The following is a 26,068-nucleotide window of genomic DNA, read 5'->3' as shown; positions in this document are numbered from 1 at the left end:
TAATATAAATATTCCAACCCTAAAACAATTTCCAACCATTCAACATTCACAAAAAAAATCTTCCCCCCTGACATCCTAATCCTAAACCATAAAACCCTAAAACCATTTCTACTTAGAATGCATTCAAGAGGAAAACGACGGAAAAAACTCACTTGAAATGATGAAGACGTCGTCGATGGCATTCCGGTGTTGGGAGTTATTGGGATCGCTGGGAGTTGTTGCATGTGTTGATCAGGGAGTCGGGGGTTACTTCGTTGATTGGCTTCGTTGATCGATCGGGGAGTTGCTTCGTTGGTTCGTTGATCGACTTGGTTCATCAAGGGAGAAGAAGAGAGAAATAAGGATACCAAGGAGGGGAGAAAGAAGAGAAATGAAATGAGAGGAGGGATAACGGAGGGAAAGAAGAGATTTTTATTTGGGGGTATATTGGTCTTTTGTTAGAGGCAAAAGATCAATTTTGCAAAAATTAATTCCCCTATTATTTTTGGGAATAACCCTGTTGTTAGGGTTATTTCATCTAATTTCCCTTTTCATTTGGTATTGTTATTTAGATATAATATAACTTATATATATATATAAACATTCCACCGCACCTTTGTAATGCCAAAGCATTGGTCTACCTTACCAGACTCATTGGAAAGCCGCTTAAGTTCGATCCCGACTTTGACTCGTTTGAACAGGTCACGTTTTTCCGCATTTACATTGAGATCGACTCAACGAGTATAAAACCGGAAAAATTTGAGCTAAGATGCCGGAATAGAAACATGGCCACCATTGAGGTCATGTATGAGCATCCGGAAAAAGAGGACGGGGAAAAACAAAAGAAGCTTGTGGCTGCCCCCGGACAAGAGAATGTCAAGGTGGTAAAGAAATCCTATATCGAAATCCTCAAAGCAAATGAAAACCACAACGAACACGTGAATGAGAATCAAACCGATCCCGATCCCACCAAGCCTGAAACCGAGGCCCTTTTCCTACTGTAGGTTCGAAAAGCCCGACGTCGACGTGGATAATAGCGAAAACCAAAACATCTCGAAAACCATGAGCTCCGAAACTAAAGAAAACCGTAACGTTGTCAAAGAAACCACCTTAAGGGAAACAACTTATACACTCGAGCCCAAAAGGTAAAAAGTGACAAGAGAAGCTAGCGAAGATGAAGAAGCTGAAACTCTATCTAGAAATATATCCCCAAAAGACCTAAGGATGACAAGAAAGAAGGAAAGAAAAAACAAGGGCAAAGACAAGAGAGACGTGTCCGAGGAAATCAATCCCTGTCGTCTTGTTTTAGATGATTGATTGCTAGTCTCATTCTTTATTCACTTTTGTACTTTGATTTTATGTTCATGTGCGTTTCTTAGGCTAATTTTGGATTTCTCATGGCCATCGTGTATTGATTTTGAGCAAATTGTTTTAAGCTCAATTTTAACTCTTGTACTCATTTACCATTTTTGAGTCTTTTTAATTAATGACGTAAGTCATTTAAAAAAAACTTTTATATATATATATATATATATTTAGTATAAAAAATAATCTTTTCCCAATTGATACTTTTTTGGCTGTTTTTAATTATTTTTTTAATATATTCAAATCTTTTGTTTTATTAATTCATTTATGTATTATATTATTTAATTTATTAATTAAAATATTTTTTATTTTATCATTATATTACTAATACCTTTAAAAAAAATTGTATAAAAAAACTTAACACTATTTTTTTAAAAATAATTCATATATTATTCTAATCACACACTAAACAAATTTTCTTCTTGTGTAATATTTTTTAATTGTAGTTATGTTTGTTTGATGTTTGTTATTTATGTATTATGTTTAGAATTAAAAAATATATATTAAAAAAGGTTATTTAGGTTTTTAATTAGTTAACTATTTTAATTATTTTTTATATTTATAATTTTATAAAATAAATAAAAATATTTGAATTAATGAATTAATGAATTTAATATTAGGTGATAAATACATTACTTTTAACTAAAAATTCCAAAATCCCCAACCCAACCCAACTCACACACAATTGACTTAGGTCTTTTTTTTTTTAGGTTTTTTAAAAAATCTAAATAAAATCAATTTTTTAATCAATCACTCCTTAACCATCACATTACTCATTTCATTAATTAAAATACTAGTATTAAAAATGTAATAATTACTACATAAAACTTTGTTAAGACAGTCATTAATAATTAATTGATAGATCTTCAACTTTTCATTCTTATTTAAGGATCATCTTCCTCATCAACCATGTGATCAATTGTTCATTAAGAACACCAATTTACATAACCATGGAAGCCTCTTCCTTGCAAACTTCGCTTCCAAAAAGGTAATCCTCTTTCTCACACACATAATTCATTAGTTATGATTGGAAGAACAAACCATCAATTGTGAGGAGTTATTTTTTTTTAAGAATGTTTCACCATAGTTAACGCAAGTTTGTGTTCATTTGAAATAATTATTTGCAGGTTAGAAGGTAAGGTAGCCATAATTACCGAAGGTGCAAGTGGCATCGGAAGAGCCACCGCGAAGATATTTGCCCGATATGGCGCCAAAGTTATAGTGGCTGATATCCAAGATTATCTCGGTCGCTCCCTCGAGGAGGAAGCCATTGCATCGAACCAACCATCTCGTTTATACATTGCGACGTAACCAAAGAAGATGACGTCAAGAACCTAGTCGACTCGGTTGTCTCTATGCACGGCAAGCTTGACATAATGTATAGCAATGCAGCCTATGCAGGCATACTAGGAAACCTTATCTATAGAATCCTAACCACATATACTGAGGAACTAAAGAATGTATTCGAGGTCAACGTGTTTGGCGCATTCTTTTTCTCCAAACACGCTGCCCGGGTCATGATTCCCACTCATATTCATTGCAAGTTGTTGTTGAGTTATGGAGCCTACACTTATAATAAACTCTACATTGTTAATTAGAGTTTATTGGGTTTATCTTTTTTTGGTTTTGGGCTTGGGCCTGACCAAAGTTATTTAGGTTTATTACCTGAATGTTTACCCTATAAATATGTAATTATTAAGGGTTTACATGGTGGAGACAGAATTCTAGAGAGATAAAGTGTGAGGCAAAAACTCTGTATTCCTTCTTCTTCTTCATAGTAAATCTGGTGGTGGCTGAAGTGGATGTAGCTCAATTTGAGTGAACCACTATAAATATGTGTGTTCTTGTGTTCTTATTTCTTGTGTTTTTACAGATTGTTTTCAAGCTGGTAGGATTTGGGAGATACAAATCCTAACAACTGGTATCAGAGCAGCTGGTCTAGATCTGAGCATTGGAAATGATGGCAAGTGAGAACAGTATAGGACATGGGATTGGAAGATTTGATGGGACAGATTATGCCTTCTGGAGAATGCAGATTGAAGATTATCTCTATGGAAAGAAGCTTCATGTTCCTTTGAGTGAGAAACTAGAGAAGATGGATGAAGCTGAATGGAAACTCCTTGATAGACAGGTTTTGGGAGTTGTCCGATTGATGCTAGCCAAGACAGTTTCTCACAATGTAGCAAAGGAGAAGACCACCATGGGTCTGATGAAAGCTCTTTCTGATATGTATGAGAAACCATCTGCTAACAACAAGGTACACTTAATGAAAAGACTCTTTTACTTAAGAATGGTTGATGGTACTTCTGTCACTACTCATTTGAATGAATTCAATACAATTGTGAATCAATTGCTATCTGTTGAGATTGATTTTGGGGATGAAGTTAGTGCCCTGATTTTGTTAGCATCTCTACCAAATAGCTGGGAACCTATGAGGGCAGCAATTAGTAATTCAGTTGGAAATGCTAAACTGAAATTTGTTGAAGTTAGAGATCGTATTCTTGCTGAAGAGGTTCGTAAAATTGATTCTGGTGAAACGTTCAAAGGTTCTGCTCTGAATGTGGAAAACAGGGGAAGAGGTAATGATAGAAATTTCAACCGAGGTAAGAGCAGATCTATGTCAAGGAGCAGGAGGAGTCAGTCCAAGTCTGGGAGGACATTTGAGTGCTGGAATTGTGGTAAACAGGGTCATCTAAAGAGGAACTGCAAAGCACCGAAGAAAAACGGTGATGATAAAAATGATGCAGCCAACGTTGTTACAGAATTTGTCACTAATGCGTTACTTTTGTCTGTTGATAGCCCGATAGATTCATGGGTTTTGGACTCAGGAGCGTCTTTTCACACCACTGCCCACAAAGAATTAATGGAGAATTATGTGGATGGAAACTGTGGGAAAGTTTATCTCGCAGATGGTGAGCCACTGGATATTGTTGGCATGGGGGACATCAAATTGAAGATGGCAAATGGTTATGTTTGGAAGATTAATAAGGTGAGACACATTCCAGGTTTAATGCGCAATTTGATCTCTGTTACACAACTTGATGAAGAAGGTCACAATTTCAGTTGTGGAAATGGTGCATGGAAGGTGACTAAAGGAGCAATTGTTGTTGCTCGAGGTCACAAAACTGGAACGTTATACACGACTTCAACTTGCAGAGAAACAGTTGCTGTTGTAGTTGATGACTCGAAGAATAGTGAATTGTGGCATTGCAGGTTGGGCCATATGAGCGAAAAAGGGATGAAAATTCTTTTGAAGAATGGACAGATTCCAGAACTGAAGTCTGTTGAACATCAGTTATGTGAAAATTGCATTCTTGGAAAACAGAAACGAGTGAGTTTCTTAAAAACTGGGAAGGAGCACAAGAAAGAAAGACTAGAGTTGGTACACACTGATGTGTGGGGACCTGCACCTGTTTCTTCTATTGGCGGATCATACTACTATGTGACTTTTATAGATGATTCAACAAGAAAAGTATGGGTTTACTTTATGAAGCACAAGTCTGAAGTATTTGCTATTTTCAAGAAGTGGAAGGCTTTGGTTGAAAATGAAACAAATCAGAAAGTTAAGTGCTTGAGATCCGACAACGGAGGTGAATATATTAATTCAGATTTCAAAGAGTATTGTGCTGAGAATGGGATCAGTATGGTGAAGACTGTTCCCCGAACGCCTCAAGAGAATGGAGTAGCTGAAAGAATGAATCGAACATTGAACGAGCGTGCTAGAAGCATGAGATTGCATGCAGGGCTGCCTAAAACCTTCTGGGCAGAAGCTATTAATACTGCTGCCTATTTGATAAACAGGGGACCCTCTGTTACTCTTGAATTCAGAATTCCTGAAGAAGTTTGGAGCAATAAAAAGGTAAATCTTTCTTATTTGAAAGTGTTTGGTTGTTTATCATATGTTCATATTAATGAATGTGATAGGAGCAAGCTTGATCCAAAGTCTAATAAATGTTTTTTCATTGGTTATGGTGATATCGAGTTTGGTTATCGTTTCTGGGATAATCAAAATCGGAAGATCATTCGTAGCAGAAATGTTATCTTCAATGAACAGGTTCTCTACAAAGATTGTGTTGGGAAGACATCAGATGGTGATTCCAAGTTGGAAGAGACTGGTACAGTCGATTTGAGACAATTTTCAGCTGAATATATACCGATTGTCGAAGAAGAACAATGTGTTGTTGAAGATGAAATTGCTGAGAACGTGGCCCCAGAGGTAAATCAGCAAACACCGGTTATACAGTTGAGAAGATCATCAAGGAATCGAAAACCAGTTGAGAGATGGTCTCCATCTCTGAACTATATCTTGTTGACAGATAGAGGTGAACCTTAATGTTATGAGGAAGCAATATAATCTGATGAATCGATTAAGTGGGAGTCTGCTATGAAAGATGAGATAGACTCTTTAATGTTGAATCAGACTTGGGAGCTCACTGATCTACCAAATGGAAAGAAAACACTTCACAACAAATGGATCTTTAGGATTAAAGAAGAACATGATAAAACCATGAGGTACAAGGCAAGATTGGTTGTGAAAGGATTTCAACAGAAAGAAGGTATTGACTACAATGAGATCTTCTCTCCAGTAGTTAAATTGATGACGATCAGAACTATTTTGAGTTTGGTTGTGAAAGAAGACCTTCATCTTCAACAAATGGATGTCAAAACTGCTTTTCTTCATGGTGATTTAGATGAAGAGATTTACATGCGACAACCAGAAGGATTTGAAATCAAAGGAAAAGATGAGCATGTGTGTAAGCTTCAGAAGAGTCTGTATGGTTTGAAACAGACTCCAAGGCAATGGTACAAGAAGTTTGATAGCTTCATGAAAAGTAACAATTTTTTGAGGTGTGAAGCTGATCATTGCTGCTATATCAAGAGGTTTGATAAATCGTACATTATTCTTCTTCTCTACGTTGATGACATGTCGATTGCTGGAGCAAGCTTGTATGAGATTAACAAGCTTAAGAAAGAGTTGTCTGAAAAGTTTGCAATGAAAGATTTGGGTGCTGTAAAACAAATCCTTGGGATGAGAATTTTCAGGGATGAAGAAGTTCTCAAGCTTTCACAAGAAGAATATGTGAAGAAAGTTCTTAGCAGGTTCAACTTGTATGATGCAAAACCAGTTACTACCCCCTTAGCTAGTCACTTCAGACTATCTAAAGATCAGACGCCTTCAACAGAGGAGGAGAAAAATTACATGGCAACTGTTCCTTATGCCTCTGCCATTGGTTGTATTATGTATGCGATGGTTTGCACAAGACCAGACATAGCACATGCAGTGGGAGTTGTTAGCAGATTCATGAGCAATCCGGGTAGACAACATTGGGAAGCAGTAAAGTGGATACTACGATACTTAAGAGGAAGTACGGGTCTTGCTTTGTGTTTTCGAAAGTCTAATATGGGATTGGAAGGATATGTTGATGCTGACAATGGTGGTGATGTTGATAGTAAGAAGAGCACAACAGGGTACATTTATACTTTGGGAGGTACTGCAATCAGTTGGGTTTCAAAATTGCAGAAGATTGTTGCTCTTTCTAGTTGTGAGGCAGAGTATATTGCTGTGACAAAAGCTACTAAGGAGATGATGTGGTTACAACCTTTTTTGCGAGAATTGGGTCAAGACTACGAGGGAAGTGTGTTGCGATGCGACAGTCAGAGTGCCATTCATTTGGCAAAGAATCCTGTTTATCATGGCAGGACGAAGCATATACAGGTTCGTTATCATTTCATCCGGTCAGCTTTAGAAGATTGAGTATTAGCTCTTGAGAAGATTCCCGGGAGTGAGAATCCAGCTGATATGTTGACGAAAGCTGTGACAAATGAGAAACTGAAGTTGTGTGCAACTTCAGTTGGTCTTCTTCGTTAAGAAACCGAATGGAAAGCCACCACCGATCGAGAGATGATGAAGTTAGTCTCCAAGTGGGAGATTGTTGAGTTATGGAGCCTACACTTATAATAAACTCTACATTGTTAATTAGAGTTTATTGGGTTTATCTTTTTTTGGTTTTGGGCTTGGGCCTGACCAAAGTTATTTAGGTTTATTACCTGAATATTTACCCTATAAATATGTAATTATTAAGGGTTTACATGGTGGAGACAGAATTCTAGAGAGATAAAGTGTGAGGCAAAAACTCTGTATTCCTTCTTCTTCTTCATAGTAAATCTGGTGGTGGCTGAAGTGGATGTAGCTCAATTTGAGTGAACCACTATAAATCTGTGTGTTCTTGTGTTCTTATTTCTTGTGTTTTTACAGATTGTTTTCAAGCTGGTAGGATTTGGGAGATACAAATCCTAACAGTTGTGTTTCGGAGGTGGTATGTTTAGCGTCTCACATATAAACTTCAACCAAGCATGCATTGGTGGGACTGACAAGTGACAAAGAATCTATGTGTGGAGTTGGGACAACACGGAATTAGGGTGAATTGCATATCGCCGTATTCCGTCTTTACTGGGATACTCAAAGGGACTATGTCTCCATTGGACCTTGAAACGATGGCTCGTGTGGTGTCAGAGACAGCTGTCTTGAAGGGAGTGATGCTTGAGGCTGACGATGTGGGGAGGTGGCAGTTTTCTTAAGGAGCGACGAATCGAGGTATGTTAGCGGGGTGAATTTGTTGTTAGATGGAGGCTTTAGCACGACAAATTCAGCACCCGTGGATTTATGAAAAAATTCAATCTGAATTTGTTTACAAGATGACTAATAGATGTAAGAATCAATAGCTGGAAGATATATGAGAAGAGTGAAATGAGAAAATATGACCCAATGATATTTTATTTCTCTTTGTATTTATACTTATACAAAGTGGTCCCTGTACTTTCAGTTATTTAAAACTTCTAGCAGTTACTTAACTGCTCCTAACAACACTTCTAACAAATCTTAGCAGTTAATTAACTGCTCCTAACAACACTTCTAACAATTCTTAACAGTTAATTAATTGTTCTTAATAACACTTATTTACACTTAACAATATTCATCAATTATTTCTTCACTCCCCCTCAAGATGAAAATCTTGTAAGAATAACTTGAATCTCAATTCTTGAAATTGTTTGACTTCAAGTGCCTTGGTAAATATATTTGCATTTTGTAAACCAGTAGCAATATGTGTTAAAGAAATAAAACCTTCTTTATACTTATTTCTTACCACATGACAATCAATGTCAATATGCTTTGTTCGTTCATGAAATACCGGATTTTGCGTTATATGCATTGCAGCTTTGTTGTCACAATGAAGAACAATTGGTAATTCAACCTGCATTTTAAAATCAGCAAGCAAAAAACTAATCCATTGTAACTCACAAATTGTGACTGCCATACTCCTATATTCAGCTTCAGCTGAAGATCTAGAAACAGTTTGTTGTTTCTTAGTCTTCCATGCAATTAATGCATTCCCTGCATATATACAATATCCAGAAAGAGATTTACGAGTGTCAAAACATGATGCCCAATCACTATCCAAAAAAGCAGCAATTTTAAGATTATTCTGAGATGAATAAAATAAACCCAATAATGGTGTTCCTTTCAAATATTTGATAACTTGAATTGTTGCATTAAAATGTGATTGTAAAGGCTTATTAATATATTGGATAAGCTTTTGAACTGAATAAGCAATGTCTGGCCTAGTAAAGTTCAAATATAACAATCTTTCAACCAATTTTCTATATTTTTCACAATCACAAAGAGAATCATCAATTGGTTCTTTGGTAAGTTAAATACCTTTAGTCATAGGAGTGAAAGCTGGTTTACCACCAATCAAACCTAAATCTGAAACCAAATCAAGTATATACTTTCTTTGATTTATGTAAATTCCTGTATCAGTTTGCATTATTTCAAGACCTAAAAAATATTTAGCATTTTCTAGATCTTTAATTTGAAATCTACTGTTAATAGCTTCTTTAACATTATTAATATGTTGTAATGAATTTCCTGCTATAAGAATATCATCTACATACATTAACAAACAAATGATATGAATGCCTTCAGTTTTAATAAACAAACAATGGTCATTTCCAGACCAAGGCTGTCAAAATCTCGAGTTGACTCTTAAAATCTTACGATTTTACGATTTCACATTAGGTTAACGAGTCTGATTTTAAGTAAACTCTTAAATAGGTAAACTCTTACGATTTTAAATTTGCGATAATAAGATTTTACGATTTTGCGAGTTCATAAATAATTTCGATTTTACGATTCTATACGATTTTACTTTAAAAAAACAAATTTATATTAAAAAATTAAAAAATAAAGTTATTATTTATTTAAATTAATTAATTAATATAATTAATTTTGTAATTGTAATTTTTTATAGTGTTATTTATTTATTATTATTATTTAATTAATTTTATATTAAAGTATATAATTTCTTAAAATTTGTTAAGTATAAAATCCTTAATTATATATAAAATAATAATAATATATAACTATTATTTTTTCAAATTAAACTCTTACGATTTCACGTAAACTCTAGGTTTTACGAGTTTATAATTGGCTAACGATTCTACGTAAACTCTCGATTTTGACAGCCTTGTTCCAGACTTAATAAAACCAATATCATTCAAAATATTAGATATCTGTAAATGTCATTGTCTAGATGATTGTTTCAATCCATATAAACTTTTATTAAGTTTACATACCTGTTTTGGTGAAGCACCTTTAAAACCTTCAGGTATTTTCATATATAAATCTTCTTCAAGACAACCATGTAAGAAAGCATTATTTACATCTATTTGATGTAAATACCATTTATTTGCAGCTGTCAATGCAAACAATGATCGTATTGTTACAGTTTTAGCTACAGGAGCATAAACTTGATGAAAATCTATTCCATCTATTTGATTATACCCCTTTGCCACTAATCTGGCTTTGTACTTATCAATACTTCCATTTGCATTTAATTTTGTCTTATAAATCCATCGACATCCAATTGCCTTTTTTCCTTTAGGCAATTCTGTTAATGTCCAAGTTTTGTTCTGATTTAAATCATTTAACTCAGCATTCATTGCCTTAACCCATTCTGGACTTGAAACAGCTTGTTTATAATTCACTGGTTCAGTGAATTGATCAATATTACCAAGAAATTCTATATACTTTGAATCTGTATAGGTTGAAACATATGGAAAAGAAGGTGGTGAATATACTGATTTATTTTTTCCATTCATTTCAACTTGACTTGCAACATAGTCTTTCATCCACACTGGTGGATTAATATTTCTAGAACTTCTTCTACAATTATCATTTGGAACATCAATAGACACTATAGAAGGTATATCTTCTTGTGGAATAACATTCGGCTGATCAACCGATTCTAAATCTGGAGAGTTAAAAAAACTTTTCATTTTCTTCAATAATTTCAGGATTCTGATGTTCCAGATTAATCTCATCAGAATCTGAATTTTCTATATTGTCATCAAAAAAATAAGGTAATTCACTTGATTTGTATTCAAATGTTTCAGTTTCATTTTCTTTGAATTCCTTTGAAAAATATAATTCTTCATGGAAAACTGCATCCCTAGAGACATTTATATCTCCAGTGTTGATATTGTATACTGTATATCCTTTTTTATTTAAAGGATATCCTAAAAAGATACATTTGCTAGCTCTATTATCAAATTTTGATTTGTTAGGCATAATATTTGTTGTATAACAAATACATCCAAAGACTTTAAGTGTCTTATATTCTGGTTTCTTTCCACATAATATTTCAATTGGTGTTTTACCATTTAAAACATTTGTGGGAGTTCTATCAATAAGATATGCTGCAGTCAATAAAGTATATGGCCAAAATTTTGATTCTAATTTTGACTCAATCATTAATGACCTTGCAACTTGTATCAAATGTTTATGTTTCCTTTCAACCACACCATTTTGTTGTGGTGAATATGTACAAGAGGTTTGATGAACAATTCCTAAAAAATTAAACAAATCTGAACATTTTTCATTCAAGAATTCAGTTCCCTTATCTGTTCTAATAACTTTAATAGTGGTATCATATTGGTTTTTAACCATTAACATAAAAAACTGTAATTTATCAAATATAAGAATCTTGTTTGAAATTAAAAAAATCCAAGTACACCTGGAGAAATCATCCACTATAGTCAACATATATGGTGAATCTATAATGGACGGTTCTCGATATGGTCCCCATATATCAACATGTATTAATTCAAAAAATTTCTTAGTTTTAGAGACACTTTGTTTGAAAGGTGATCTTTGCATTTTTGCAAGAGGACATGTGGAACAATGAATTTTTTTATTAACCAAGTCAGGAAATACAGATTTTAATACACCATCTGCTGGGTGTCCAAGTCTCTTATGGAAAAGAGAGAAATCAACAACATTATTAACAGAATTGAAATGAAAGAAAAAAATGTTCAAAGATGGACTGGACCGTCTTCAAGAAAATATAGATTTCCAATCCTTTTCCCAATACTCACTTTGACCTCTTTATTAAGGTCCTGCAAAAAACAATTGGATTCTGAGAAAATACAGTTCATCTTTTTTTTTGTAAGTTTGGATACTGCTATTAAACAATATTTGAAAGAATGTGCAAATAATACATCCTTAAGTTCAAAGTTCTCAAAAAGTTTTACTGTTCCTATTTTAGTTATGTTTCTACAAGTTCCATCTGTTAAGTACATTGTCTTAGGCAAATCAAGATTCTTAATATCAGTATAAAAACTTTTGTTGTTACATATATGGAATGATGCTCCAGAATCAATTAACCATTTATTTTCTATGCCTATATGTTCATTCATGCTAAGGTTATAATCAAATATATTCAAATTAAATAAATTATGATAAGATGACTTACCTGCAGAGGAAGTGGAGCCAATTCCTTTATTCTTAATCTCTCGCATATTTTTCAGAAACTGTTTATACATTCGATATTCCTCCATCGACATGTCTTCAACATCTTCTTTTTCAGCAGTTGAATTTACTGCAATTCCTGTGTTCTTTCTCTTCACAGTTCCTTCTTTAGGTTGCTTCCACCATTCAGGGTAGCCTACAAGTTTGTAAAAACCTTCCTTGATATGTCCTTTTCCTCCACAGTGAGAACAATATGCATTTTTGTTCTTACTCTTTTCAATAAACTGATTTACAGTCTTTGAGTTTTCTTCTTTCATTATCATTGTTGACTCTTGGTAAGGCCTCTTCTGTTTTGATTTCTTCTCCACATTCTGTAGCATTGTGAATGATTTGTAAACGTCTGGCCAAGGATCTTGAAGCAGAATCTGATCATTCACATACTCGTACCTCTCCTCTAGTCCCATTAGAAATTGTAATAGTTTCAGCTCTTCGTCATCTTGAAGCATTTGTGCTTCAAGAAAACATCCATCACAATCATTTTTCATTCCTTGACATCTACATCTACGAAGTGGTTTCAATCCCATCATCTCATCCCATAGAAGCCTTACCTTAGAGTAATATTCTTCAAGATCTAGATCTGCTTGTTGCACGAAGCTTATATCCTTTTGTAATCCATACCTTCTCGGTCCATTGTTGCCTTCATAGCGAGATTTTACTTCAATCCATAGATCACGACTTGTTTTCTTTGACTGGAATCTTCTTGCAATCTTTGGTTCGATCGTATTCATAATCCATGCTCTTAAAAGAGCATCTACAATCCCCCGTTGATCACCTTCATCAATTTCCTTTGGTTGCGGATAAGAGCCATCAATGAAACCTATCTTGATTTTGGCTTGTAATGCTAGTCTGACACTTAAAATCCATCCAAAGTAGGTTTCCCTACCAGTGAGAATCGATGTAGTAATGTAGAGACCAGGATGATCAGCTGAATGAATGATAAGTGGATCATTGTTGTATTTTCTTTTTGTTGGCATGTGGTTGACGATCGGAATCGGTGTATCAACAGGAATATGGACTGGATTTGTCAAAATTAGAATTGGAACAGTAGGGATTGACGGAAATAGCATCGATTTTCGTTAGGGCTTGAGTTAGGGTTAGGGCTTACTGGTGGAGTTACAAAATTGGATGTCATGTCTTGAGTAACTTCGGATTGATCTTCTTTCTTCACTCAACTAGATGCTCTGATACCATGAACAAATTCAATCTGAATTTGTTTACAAGATAACTAATAGATGTAAGAATCAATAGCTGGAAGATATATGAGAAGAGTGAAATGAGAAAATATGACCCGATGATATTTTATTTCTCTTATTAGTGTATTTATACTTATACAAAGTGGTCTCTGTACTTTCAGTTATTTAAAACTTCTAGCAGTTACTTAACTGCTCCTAACAACACTTCTAACAAATCTTAGCAGTTAATTAACTGCTCCTAACAACACTTCTAACAATTCTTAACAGTTAATTAAGTGTTCTTAACAAAACTTATTTACACATAACAATATTCATCAATTATTTCTTCAATTTAACCAAGGCAATAATCGATCGTCTTAATTAGTCAAGTCGTTAAATTTACTCTCGTATGCGATACAATAAAATTTGTTTACTATCTGTTATTTGGTTTATCTAATTAAATACTTGTTTGTATAAACTTTGTTCTATAAAACAATCATGTATACTTTCCTTCTATTATATGGTTTTCGTCGTGAACTGCAATTTTCGATACTAGTGGAACAACTTTTTTAAGATCCAAAATAGCTAAATTCATTGTTTTAATAAAAGTCCATGTTCCACTTGTGGGAACTCAAGTGCATAATATTTAGATTTGAGGAGTTTAGATCTGGTCATTATATCTTCTATTTGGTTCAACTAATTGATTAACTTGTTTGAATAAACTATATACTGTCAAACAATTTTGTAGTTTTGCTTTATTGGTTATATAAATTAAATTGTGATAACTCATCAAGGTATTACAACACACAGTAATAATAATTGGTTTAAAATATCAAAATATCACGAGTTTAAAAGCGTTTTAGGTTGAAGCGAGGCAATGAAATATAAGTGTACAAAATATTTAATCCAAAATAAATAAATTCATTGTTTTAAAAAATATACTGTGCAAATTCAGGTTAAGTATTCCACTCACATGTCAGCTGCTCAAGTGGATAATATTTAAATTTGTAGGAGTTGGAATTTTTAGGGTCACTAGTATAACTAGCATGTATCCCGTGCATTTGCACGAGTAATAATATAAAAAATCGTGAAAAAAATATTACGGTAAAAATTTTATGGGCGGGTCAACCCACAATCCGACTCAAGTATCCATTTACTCTCACATATATCCAAATTAACCATAACTCTCGACCCGGCTATCCAGACACTTTAAAAATTAAGCATCATTATATATATATAGATTAGTTAGTTAAAAAGTTGAACTTATATTGTTAAAATGTCACGCGTTTATCAAATTTTGGGTTGAATTTAAAATATAAAGTGTTATTAGCTTAGTTGGTTAAAAAGTTATACTTGTTTTGTTATGTTGCAAGTTCGAACCATACCTATAACATTTTTAATTTTATTTTTAACCGTTTTAAGTTTATGGGCGGGTCAACCTACAATCCGACTCAAATATCTATTTACTCTCACATATATCCAAATTAACCACAGCTCTCGACCCGGCAATTCAGACACTTTAAAAATTAAGCATCATTATATATATATATATTGGGAATAATGATAAATTTAAGATTGTGGTTGGAGCGATTTTTCAAATTTATGACTCTCTTAATATTTTATCATTTATAGAACTCTCCTTTCCTTATTTAATTATATTTGAAACTGCCACTAACGTCGTTAACTATTTAACATTAATTTGATTTTTTATTTATTTTTTTATTATTATATAACCTAAATATTTTATTTATTTCTTTATTTTATCATCCATGAAGGAAAATTAAGAGTTATGCAGTCCACAGAAGGAAAATTATCATATTGTAGTGTTCTTCGCCAGATGTGTCGTAAGCTAGATGCTTACTCTGCATCGCTTCTTTTGCATCTTCAACAACGATTCTGCATCGCTTCTTTTGCATCTTCAACAACGATTCTGCATATGGAACTGCATTCGGTAGCACGAGAAGATGCCATTGTTGTTGAAATCTCCAAGGCATTCAGTGCGACTCTGGCATCTTCGTCGCTGTTTAATGACAGAAACTATATTGCGTCTTCATCTACTTCAATTGATGTTAATCCTTTGACTAGGCCGATGAGCAAGCCTTTATCTTTGTCAGCTATAGCTCGCTTTATGAGCGATGAAATGTGATTAGGTTTCAACGGATTAAGCGTGAGGACCCTGCATCGAGATAACAATGGAGTTATCAAGTGGAAGGAAGGGTTTTCGGTTGTTGCTCCCATGAAAACTATAGTTCCATCTTCGATTACTAGTAAGAAGGAATCTTGTTGAGATTTATTAAACCTGTGGACTTCGTCTATGAACAAAACAGTTCTTTTGGTTATCTTCATCTTTCTCAATTTTCTGGCTTCTTCTACAACGTCTCTAATGTCCTTAACTCCAACGGTTACGGCAGATAAAGAAACGAATCTGTAGGATGAGGAGCATGAATTAACTATGGCTCTGGCGATGGAGGTCTTACCAGTACCGGGAGGACCCTAGAGGATGATAGAAGGTAGACGATTGCAGTCTACAGATGATCGAATAAATGATTTTTCGGAGAGAAGATGATCTTGTCCCACAACTTCATCGATCACTCGAGGTCTCATACGCTCCGACAGAGGCTGATTTGGGACGCGTCTTATGAAGAAAAGAAAGAAATAAAATATCTAGGTTATATAATAATAAAAAAGTAAATAAAAAATTAAATTAATGTTAAATAGTTAACACGTTAGTGACAGTTTCAAATATAATTAAATAAGGAAATGAGAGTTCTATATATGATAAAATATTAGGAGAGTCGTAAATTTGAAAAATCGCTTCAACCACAGTCTTAAATTTATCATTATTCCATATATAGATTAGTTAGTTAAAAAGTTAAACTTATATTGAAAAAATGTCTCGCGTTTATCAAATTTTGGGTTGATTTAAAATATAAAGTGTTATTAGTCTAGTTGGTTAAAAGGTTGTACTTGTTTTGTTAGGTTGCAAGTTCGAACTATACCTATAAGATTTTAATTTTATTTTTAACCGTTTTAAGTTTAAAAATTTGAACTTATATTGTTAAAATGTCACGCGTTTATCAAATTTTGGGTTGAATTTAAAATGTAAAGTGTTAGTAGCCTCGTTGGTTAAAAGGTTGTACTTGTTTTGTTAGGTTGCAAGTTCGAACCATACCTATAACATTTTTAATTTTATTTTTAACCATTTTAAGTTTATGGGCGGGTCAACCCACAATCCGACCCAAATATCCAATTACTCTCACATATATCCAAATTAATCACAGCTCTCGACCCGGTAATCCGGACACTTTAAAAATTATACATCATTATATATATTTTGGGTTTAATTTAAAATATAAAGTGTTATTAGCCTAGTTGGTTAAAAGCTTATACTTGTTTTGTTAGGTTGCAAGTTCGAACCATACCTATAACATTTTTAATTTTATTTTTAACCATTTTAAGTTTATGGGCGGGTCAACCCACAATCCGACCCAAATATCCATTTATTCTCACATATATCCAAATTAACCACAGCTCTCGACCCGGCAATCCGGACACTTTAAAAATTAAGCATCATTATATATATATATATAGATAAATAATTTTGCAAATGTCATATTTAATATAAGCCAAAATAATGTGATCTAATGTGAATAAGTTTATGACTTATGGGTGTATTTGTCATTAATATAAAGTGAGGATATCTAAGTGGCATTTCTAATTTTTTGAAGGGCTGAATTAGAAATAACCTAACTATAATAACTAACTTAATGTTAGTTATATGTAACGGTAATGGTCCCCATTTGAACTACGATCAATTCTCCTTTATTCTCCTTTGCATCCCCATAAATAGAGAGAGAAACCTATTAACGTATTCATTAAATGAAACAACCATTCCATATAAGGAAAGTTCAAGAGATTAAAGAATCAATCAATACATGAAGATTCATGATTCATCAAATTAAGATAGGCTTCCTCCATTCGTATTTTAATTTCTCACACATTAAATTATGATCTAATTAAGATAATTCTAACAATTAGTATCAGAGTCATCCTAATAATTATTGTTGTGAGAATATATATATCATTACTCACATATATATATATATATATATATATATATATATATATATATATATATATATATAATATATATATATATATATATATATATATATATATATATACTAGTAAAAAAGAGGGTAATCCCGAACAAATCCAACGATTGGTCTAAAGACCAATCACTATTATTTGAATAATAACGATTAGTTTAGAAACCAATCGTTATTATTCTAGTTAGTGATCAAACCTAGTAGTAACTTAGTTTGTAATAAAGTATGATTTTAGGAAGTGTTCTAAGTTATTCAAGTTGGCCATTGCTCAAGTTTATAGTTGTGTTTTTCATAGTGCAATAATGAAATAAACAATTTGGGTTTGAGATTGTTCGTATTGATCAATAAGTTATCAAGTATTTACTTAACAAATCATTAAAATAAATCTGTTTTATTTAAAATTACTTAATTCTTTAGATTAAAACTCTCGGCAATATAATATGAGCATACATAATTTTAACACTTAAAAATTAATTAAATTATATTATAAGAATATAATAAATGATTTTTATATTTGTTTAACATTTTATTGAATTAATATTTTATATAATTTATTGAGTATTTATGTTTTAGATATTTATCAAATTGAATACTTAATATTTAATATTAAACATTTAAATTCCTCTCTTTCATCTAGCCTTCTTTTGATGTGGGACAAACAACAACCTACCAATTCTACATCTCATACACACTGTGAGTTGATTATATTACCACCTAATAACAAGGATGCTAAGCTGTAATATAATGTGGACAGTTTAATTATTTCATCATGATAAATAAACTACATTCTAAACATGAAAAAACAAAAACAAAATTCAAATTTGAATGTAATCCTCACTGAACCTGCCCAAAAAACAATAAAGAAAGTTGTTTGTTGCGTCGGAGACATCTATATCTTTAGAGGAGACTTCGCCGTTCAACTTATTGGATAAAGATTGCGTTCCTAATATAAGTAAATTGGATTTTAAAATTGATCATTTATTTGTATTGAATATTTAGTTTTCAGATAATCATCTAATCACTTAAATTTGTTGAAACACAAACCTAAATTTAATCTATAAAACCATCATATATAATATTAAGTGGGTTTTGGTATTTAAGATTTATAAGTATTGGCTACTCATTTGGTAATATATGACTTAAAAAGAACATAACAATTCATATCATTATAAAAAATATAATCAATAAAGTTAATTCTTTTTATTAATAATTATATATATACAATTGCTTAATCAAAAATACAACCCATTTATCAAATGAGACATATAGTAAGAGGAAATATTTAACTGAAGAGTTAGTAGGAGCCGCGCGAACGCAGGCTCCCTCTGCCACAAATTATGACGCAGGCTCAACCACTTGAGCTGACCTTAGACATGCACCCTACAGAGTGCAATGTAGGTCACAAATCTAGATAATGGGCCTCCTTGATCACCCATAGACCCCGTCCAGGTAAGTATGTTATAAGGTTGCCCACACTCTTCATTATATACATATGATCTCCTCTCTTCCTTCTCTCTTTCTTTCGATGTGGGACAAATAACTCAATAACAACAATTACATTCTCCCTCTCACACACACTTTATAATAAACTAAGATGGACTATATTACCGATTAACAAGGATTCTAAGTTGTAATCTTATGTGGACAATTTATTTATTTTTTATAAAGAAGTTGAAAAATTCAATTAATCAAATACGAATAGTAATCCATTTAAATTAATTAAATTGTATTATAAAAATACAATATCTTTTGGATATAAATTTTAAGTTTTATTAAACCAACTTATATAACAATTACTTCAATTCAATTATTTATAATGAAACAACTTTTATACTAAATACTTTGTTTATCTGAATTTAAAAGTTATGTTTCATTTATTTAACAAGTTTAAGTTAAGTAATAAGCACGACATTCTTATTATTTCGAGCACCTTTTCAGAATTTCAATTATGAATGTGATATTTTCGATTTGACTACAAAATATAAAACAAGTCATAACCATATTAATGTGATCGAAAAACAAATAAGTTTCGACCATAATATGAAAAAAGATAAGGGTGTGTTTAGTGAGAGGGAATTGGAATAGAAGGAGTCAATTCCAATTCAATGTTTGTTTATAAACTTAAATATAAGAATTGGATTTAGAATTTAAATTCTAATGAAATTATAAACAATATTACCTTTTAAATTCTAGTCAAATTAGGTAAAAATTCAAATTTCAATCGAACAGACCATACCCATGTTCTACATAACCTATTTCCCTTCAGACCTCCCTCTCTCCCTCCCCATTTTCAGCCATATCTTTCATTTTCCCAATCTTCTTTCTATTCTCTTATGTAAAAATCTCTTACTGGCGGCGATGATTTCTCACTGATTTAACATCAGGTACATTCCATATATCTCTTCAACGCCCATTGGAAACACTTTCTATTTTTTTTTTTATTTGGATGCGTTTAGAAATTGACTTACTAATTTACATATTCAAATATTTATTTATGTTCCGTATCTATATAAGTTTTTGGATCTGAATACATTTAGAAATTAATGAGAGCATTTTGTGTGATCTCCTTTTTTTTCTTCTCGATATTTTTTTATCCGAATAATTCTCATAATCTTTGGTGGGTCGTTTACTATTTATATCCTCGAAGTTTTTATAGATATAAGGTCAATCTCAATCCAGTCATATGAGCCACCAACTATTTTATTTAGAAAAAAGGTAGATTGTTGCAATTGGACTTTGTTGGTCTAGATTATTTATGATTATTTATTTGGGTGGAGAATAAAATGAAATTCTGGTTTAATTACAGAGGTTTTATAATTAATATTTATGCTAAATTAATGAGAATTCATATTGTTTGTAGGTTTTATAATTAATATTTTATTATACGATTTTGTTAAAGGTTTTATAATTAATATTTAATGTAAATTTATTTAATTAGAAATTTGATTTAAGATTAATATAATTTAATTAAAAAAAATAGATAGGAGAGAAAGTAACTTTAAATTATACTTTATGTGAATTTTTATTGTTAGTTTAATAAATCATATTAAAAGTTATTATATATATATATAAATATATATTATATGGTAGAGAAGAAAATGAAAGTTTGTTTTAATTGTAAAATTTTATAATTAATATTTAATGTCTAATTAATAAGAATTATGTTGTTTGGAGGTTTTATATTAATTTTATTATACGTTTTTTATTTAGGTTTATAATTAATATTTAATGTAAATTTATTTAATGAGAAATTTGAATTAATATTAATATAATTTAATTAAGAAGAATAGATTAGGAGAGAAAGTAACTGTAAATTATATTTTTATGTGAATTTTTTTATATATATATATTATATGGATTTTATATATATATTAGATGGTCCTATTTTGTATATTATAAATATTTATATAAAAATAAATAAATATTTATTATTAATAACTTTATTTAAAATTAATAAAAGAAAAGATAACATATATATGAGAGATAAAATAATAAAAATATTAATTAGAAAAAAATTTTAATAATTATAAAAGGAAAATAAATTAGTAATTATTATAAGAGAAATTTTAGGAACTACTATTATTATAAATATTTGTAAAAGAGAAATTAAGAGAGAAAAATATATATATATATTGTGAGAGAAAATAATTAATATAGAGTATTGAAAGGAAAAAAATAAAAAATTATTAATTATATTAGATGAGAGAAGATATATATATTATTATTATATATAATTATTATTTAGTAAAGAAATTTGTAATTTTATATGATATGATACATTATAATGATGATGACGTGTGAGTGAGTGTAAGACATTAAAAGTAGATAATAAAAAAAAATATTTGAATTTAAAAAAATAAAAAAAGTACAATAATTAATTAGATGAGTTATATATATATATATATATATATATCTATATATATATATATATATATATATATATATCTATATATATATCTATATATATATATAAAAATTCTTATACAAAATTCTATTAGGATAACACAAAATCAAGTATAAGTTGGAGAATTAAATAGTTAAATATTACCAATATCTTCAAACCATTCAGAGAAGATTGACTTCAATCTTATGTTTATTAAAAAACAATCCCGCCTTGGTCATCTCTAGAACACATAGAAAGAAAACTCTAGCCGTGTCAATGGAAACCATCTCCACCATCACCGGTCGGCTCCATTCAAAATCGTCATATACAACTCAAAATGCATCCACCCACCAATGCAATATTTTAGACCGGCAAAGACTGAATCTGCATCAGATAACCATTTGTCTACCCTTCACAACTCCTTTAACCAATCTACAATCGCCTTAGAATCGCAGTAGACGCCATCGTCATCGCCAAACCTTCTCCCATTTCAAATGTGCAACCTTTATCGTTGCTAACTAAACTTTACGCAGTTTTCCAATGTAATTGGCCAGAATCGGAGGATCCAATCCGTGCTCAACAATCCATGGGGACTCCGAGTGAATATTCTCGGATTGTAATATCTCCCCCGTCTGCTTTAACAAATTTTAAGAAAAGAAGAGTAAGAGAGAGGAGGAAGAGTGAGTGTTTGTTGATGTGGTTGTTGCAGGTTGGACTTGTTTGATATAAGATTATTTACAAGTAGAAAAAATATTTAGGTGGAGAAGAAAGTGAAAAGTCTAGTTTAATTGCATAGGTTTTATAATTAATATTTAATATTAAATTAATGAGAATTATGAGTTTTATAATTAATATTTTATTATACGTTTTTGTTGGAGGTTTATAATTAATATTTAATGAAATTTTGAATTAATATTAATATAATTTAATTAAGAAAAATAGAGTAAGAGAGAAAGTAATATTATATATGAGAAATGATTAGGTGAGGGAATTTGGTGAAGGGAATTATGTGGCATAATCTTATTCGCTGAAAAAATCAACTAATTTCTCTCTTTTCTCTTTTTCCTCTCACTTTTACATTTACAACCAATGAAGGTGATGTCAGTCATTCCCTCACCAAATTCCCTCACTAAATTCCTTCACTCTATCACTCCTCATTATATATATATCTATATCTATATCTATGATGAGTTTGCTATAAACCTCCTATTAATACATTATTATATATATTCTTATTATTAAATATAAAAATAATATGTACGAATATTATATATTTAATATAAAGATATGATAAAACAATATTTTATATTATTAGTGTGAAAAAATATAAATATATATGGTAAGGAGAGAAAAAATACTAAAATATATATATATATATATATTAGGAAAGAAATTTATCTATAAATATGTATATATATTAGGAGAGAGAAAATAATTAAGATAAATAAATAAGGAAGAGAAATACCTGATTTGTGAATGATTATGGAAAGAACGTGTAATACACCTTTAACATTTAAATTAGCGTCATTAAATATATTAGATAATAGTGATTGGCCTAAAGACCAATCGTGGTATACCCATAAACCAAAAAAAAGGCGCCAATTTTTAGCGATTGTCAGTAGTGGCGATTGTTAGGGTCGAAACTTTTTAATTAAAACTTAATTATTCTCTTAGAAACCCGCTCCCCTTTCTCGCTATCTCTCAATTCCCTCTTAGAAACCCTTATATTATTTCTGTAAAGATGAAGATGGACATCCATGAAATGGAGATAACCCTAGCCGAGCTTCGTCTACTTCATCGCTATAAGCTCCAACATATCGGCCCTCTACTCGTATCCTAGCCCTAGGTCTTTCCTCTCGCAAGGAAGAATATTCTCTGCATTAACCCTAACGTAGTTTCTGTGGAGAATCGGGACTCTGTTGACGCCGACTGCCGCAAAATTACAAAGGACAGTCAACAACGAAGAAGAAAAGGTTTGCAGTCCTGTGTAGGGGTGGCAATTGAAACCGCCCGCTGAACGAGCCGAACCGAACCGATTGGTATGGTTTTTCCCGCTTTGACTGGGGATCGGGGCGGGATCGGGTGGGAAAACCGAAATATGTTGACCGAGGTTCGGGGCGGGGATGGTATTTACATGCACCGAACCGATCCCCGAACCGAACCTGAACCGATAAAATATAATTATATTTATTTAATAAAAATATATTAATTAATGAAATCATTAATTAATGTCATCATTACTTTTTCTTTTTCAATGAAAAACCTTTTTATCTTTAATACACAATGTCTCTAATTATCTTTTACTTTTAATCTCTTCATCTTCCTCTCTTCTTCCTCTCTTCTTACTCAATCGTCATTACCATTTCTCTCTCTAAAATTTATTTTAATTTTAGTTACATCTTCTTTATTCTACAACATGATCCATGATTCTCTCTTGAATCTTGAAGGTGTTTTCAGTTTGAAGGTAAGTTGAACTCTTTGCTAATATTATTTTACTGTTTTTTACTAATCATATAAACAAAATGGCATCACGTCTTTTTTGTAGGGTGTTTTCTATATTTGTCTTTGTCTTTCACAATCTTTGTTACATCTTCTCTCGACTTAACGACGATATTTTCGATTCCAGGTGAGTTTAGTTATTTTATTTTCATTATAAACAATTAGTTTAGATCGCTATTATTTAATTTGTAATATTTGTGTCTGATAATTTTCTTTTGCTATTATATTCATGTATAATATAATACTTATTAGTTTATTTTAATAGTTTGAGAAAAGAGTATGTTAATAATCTATATTTTTAAAAGAAGATAAAATTATTTTATTTAGTATAGTTTGAAAAGTATGATACTTCATTAGTTTATTTACACTTTTATTGTTCTTCAAATAAAAAATGGTATATGTTATTTTCTTTTAAAAAAATTAGTAATTTATTGTTTTTTAAATAAGCTGAAATGTTTTATTTAGTATAGTTTGAGAAATGTGAGTTTATTTAAATTTTTATGTTTCTTCAATTTAATGTTTTTTAAATAAGGTGAAATGATTTTATTTAGTATAATTTGAGAAGTATATGATACTTCATTTAATGTTAGTTTTATTAATGATAATTATTAAATATTGATAATAGGTATTCAATGACAACAAATATTGAGAATTTATCGAGCAACATGTCACGGCCCATTAGAGTCACGACCCAATCCCGGGGGATGTCGAGGCTCATTAAGTCTTGGCCTGATAGTGCGCTAATCTTCTTAGCCAAGGAGATGCCCAGTTACCTACGTGGCCCAGCGAATCTTCTAATCAAAGAAGAGATTGAAAGATAATCTAATTAAGGAAGGGATTGGAAGATATATTCTAATCAAGGAAAGGATTATAATATATATATTCTAATTAAGGAAGAGATTACAAAGGATATTTCAAATTAGGTAGGGATATTCTTGCTATGGAAGGAATATCCTAAATTAGTGTAATTAAATTGTAATTAGACGTAATTCCTAATTTAATACGTGTAAGTCCTATAAATACCCTGAAGGTATTCCATTGTAATTATCAAGCATTCTTTCAATATAATCTTATTCTCAAGTGTTTTCTCTCTCTAAGTCCTTTCTTGCGTTTGAGTTCTTTTGCATTGTGTTTAGAAAGGCTTTCTAAGCTAGAATCAGGGTCGATTTAGCTTAGTGCCGCACGGGTCGAATTTTAGCCCGTGACAAGTGGTATCAGAGCAAGCTTGTATTTCCGCATTCAAGCTGCAAGAAATGGATTCACGAACTAACTTCACTAAGGTTCCGACCGGCCAACATAAGGACAAGGGATCCAAGAGGGATAAATCCGTCGAGAGAGGTGCTGCCATGGAAGCGCGGGTGACCCGGCTTGAAGAAGGCATGAACGATCACCAAGAAGCTCTCGAAGTGTTTAGTGCGGTGGCCGAGAAGGTGACGATGTTGGACGAGGGTGCTGAAAAGTTGGAGAATGAGTTAATGGGGATCATTAACGGTTCGAATCGTAGCATTCGTGACGAAGTGCTAGGATTGGTTCGATGGGAGGTTAATGACATCTTCCAGAAGGTGCTTGATCCAATCCTGGGAGAAGTCCATGCAATGGTTGAGACTCTCAAGAGGGAGATCTTGGAGAGGCTAGAATCGATGGAAAGACGGATTGTGAGGAATGGGGGGGAACATAGAGGTGCGGCACCTCAACGGATGGATGTTCCTAAGCCAACTCCATTCAAAGGCTCGAGGAGTGCAAGGGAAGTGGAGGACTTTCTTTGGAACATAGAGAGGTACTTTCGGGCATCAAGCATACTTGATGATCGTGACAAGTTGGAGACGGCACCTTTCTTCCTACAAGAGATGGCTTTGCTGTGGTTGAGGAGGCGAGAAGGAGATATTAAACGAGGGACCTTGAGGATGGAAACGTGGGAAGACTTCAAGACCGAGTTCAAACGCCAATTCTTCCCAGAGAATGCTGAGTACGAGGCAAGGAAAAGGTTGAGTCAACTTGTGCACAAAGGGACCATCAAGGAGTATGTGAAGGAATTCCAGGAGTTGATGCTCGAGTTACCCAGTCTAACGGAACAGGAGGCATTGTTCACGTTTGTTAACGGCCTCAAGACTTGGGCACAGTTGGAGCTGCAAAGGGCCAAAGTGCGGGACGTTTCCGAGGCAATAGCGGTTGCAGAAAGACTGATAGAGCTCAA

General features: G+C 32.1%; 1 non-coding gene and 1 pseudogene across 1 annotated transcript; one reads left to right on the top strand and one right to left on the bottom strand.

Moving 5' to 3' along the window:
* Nucleotides 1-2,294: 2,294 nt before the first annotated feature.
* On the top strand, nt 2,295-8,012 carry LOC124935883 (annotated as a pseudogene).
* A 10,777-nt stretch (nt 8,013-18,789) lies between these two features.
* LOC124922896 lies at nt 18,790-18,949 on the bottom strand. The gene has a single exon (XR_007097946.1). It is a non-coding gene; the product is annotated as a U1 spliceosomal RNA (small nuclear RNA).
* Between the last annotated feature and the right edge of the window lie 7,119 nt (nt 18,950-26,068).

This window comes from Impatiens glandulifera, chromosome 1, assembly GCF_907164915.1.
Source record: "Impatiens glandulifera chromosome 1, dImpGla2.1, whole genome shotgun sequence".
NCBI lineage: Eukaryota > Viridiplantae > Streptophyta > Magnoliopsida > Ericales > Balsaminaceae > Impatiens > Impatiens glandulifera.
The sequence above is the reverse complement of the archived record's forward strand: the minus strand, read 5'-3'. Positions and strand labels throughout refer to the sequence as shown.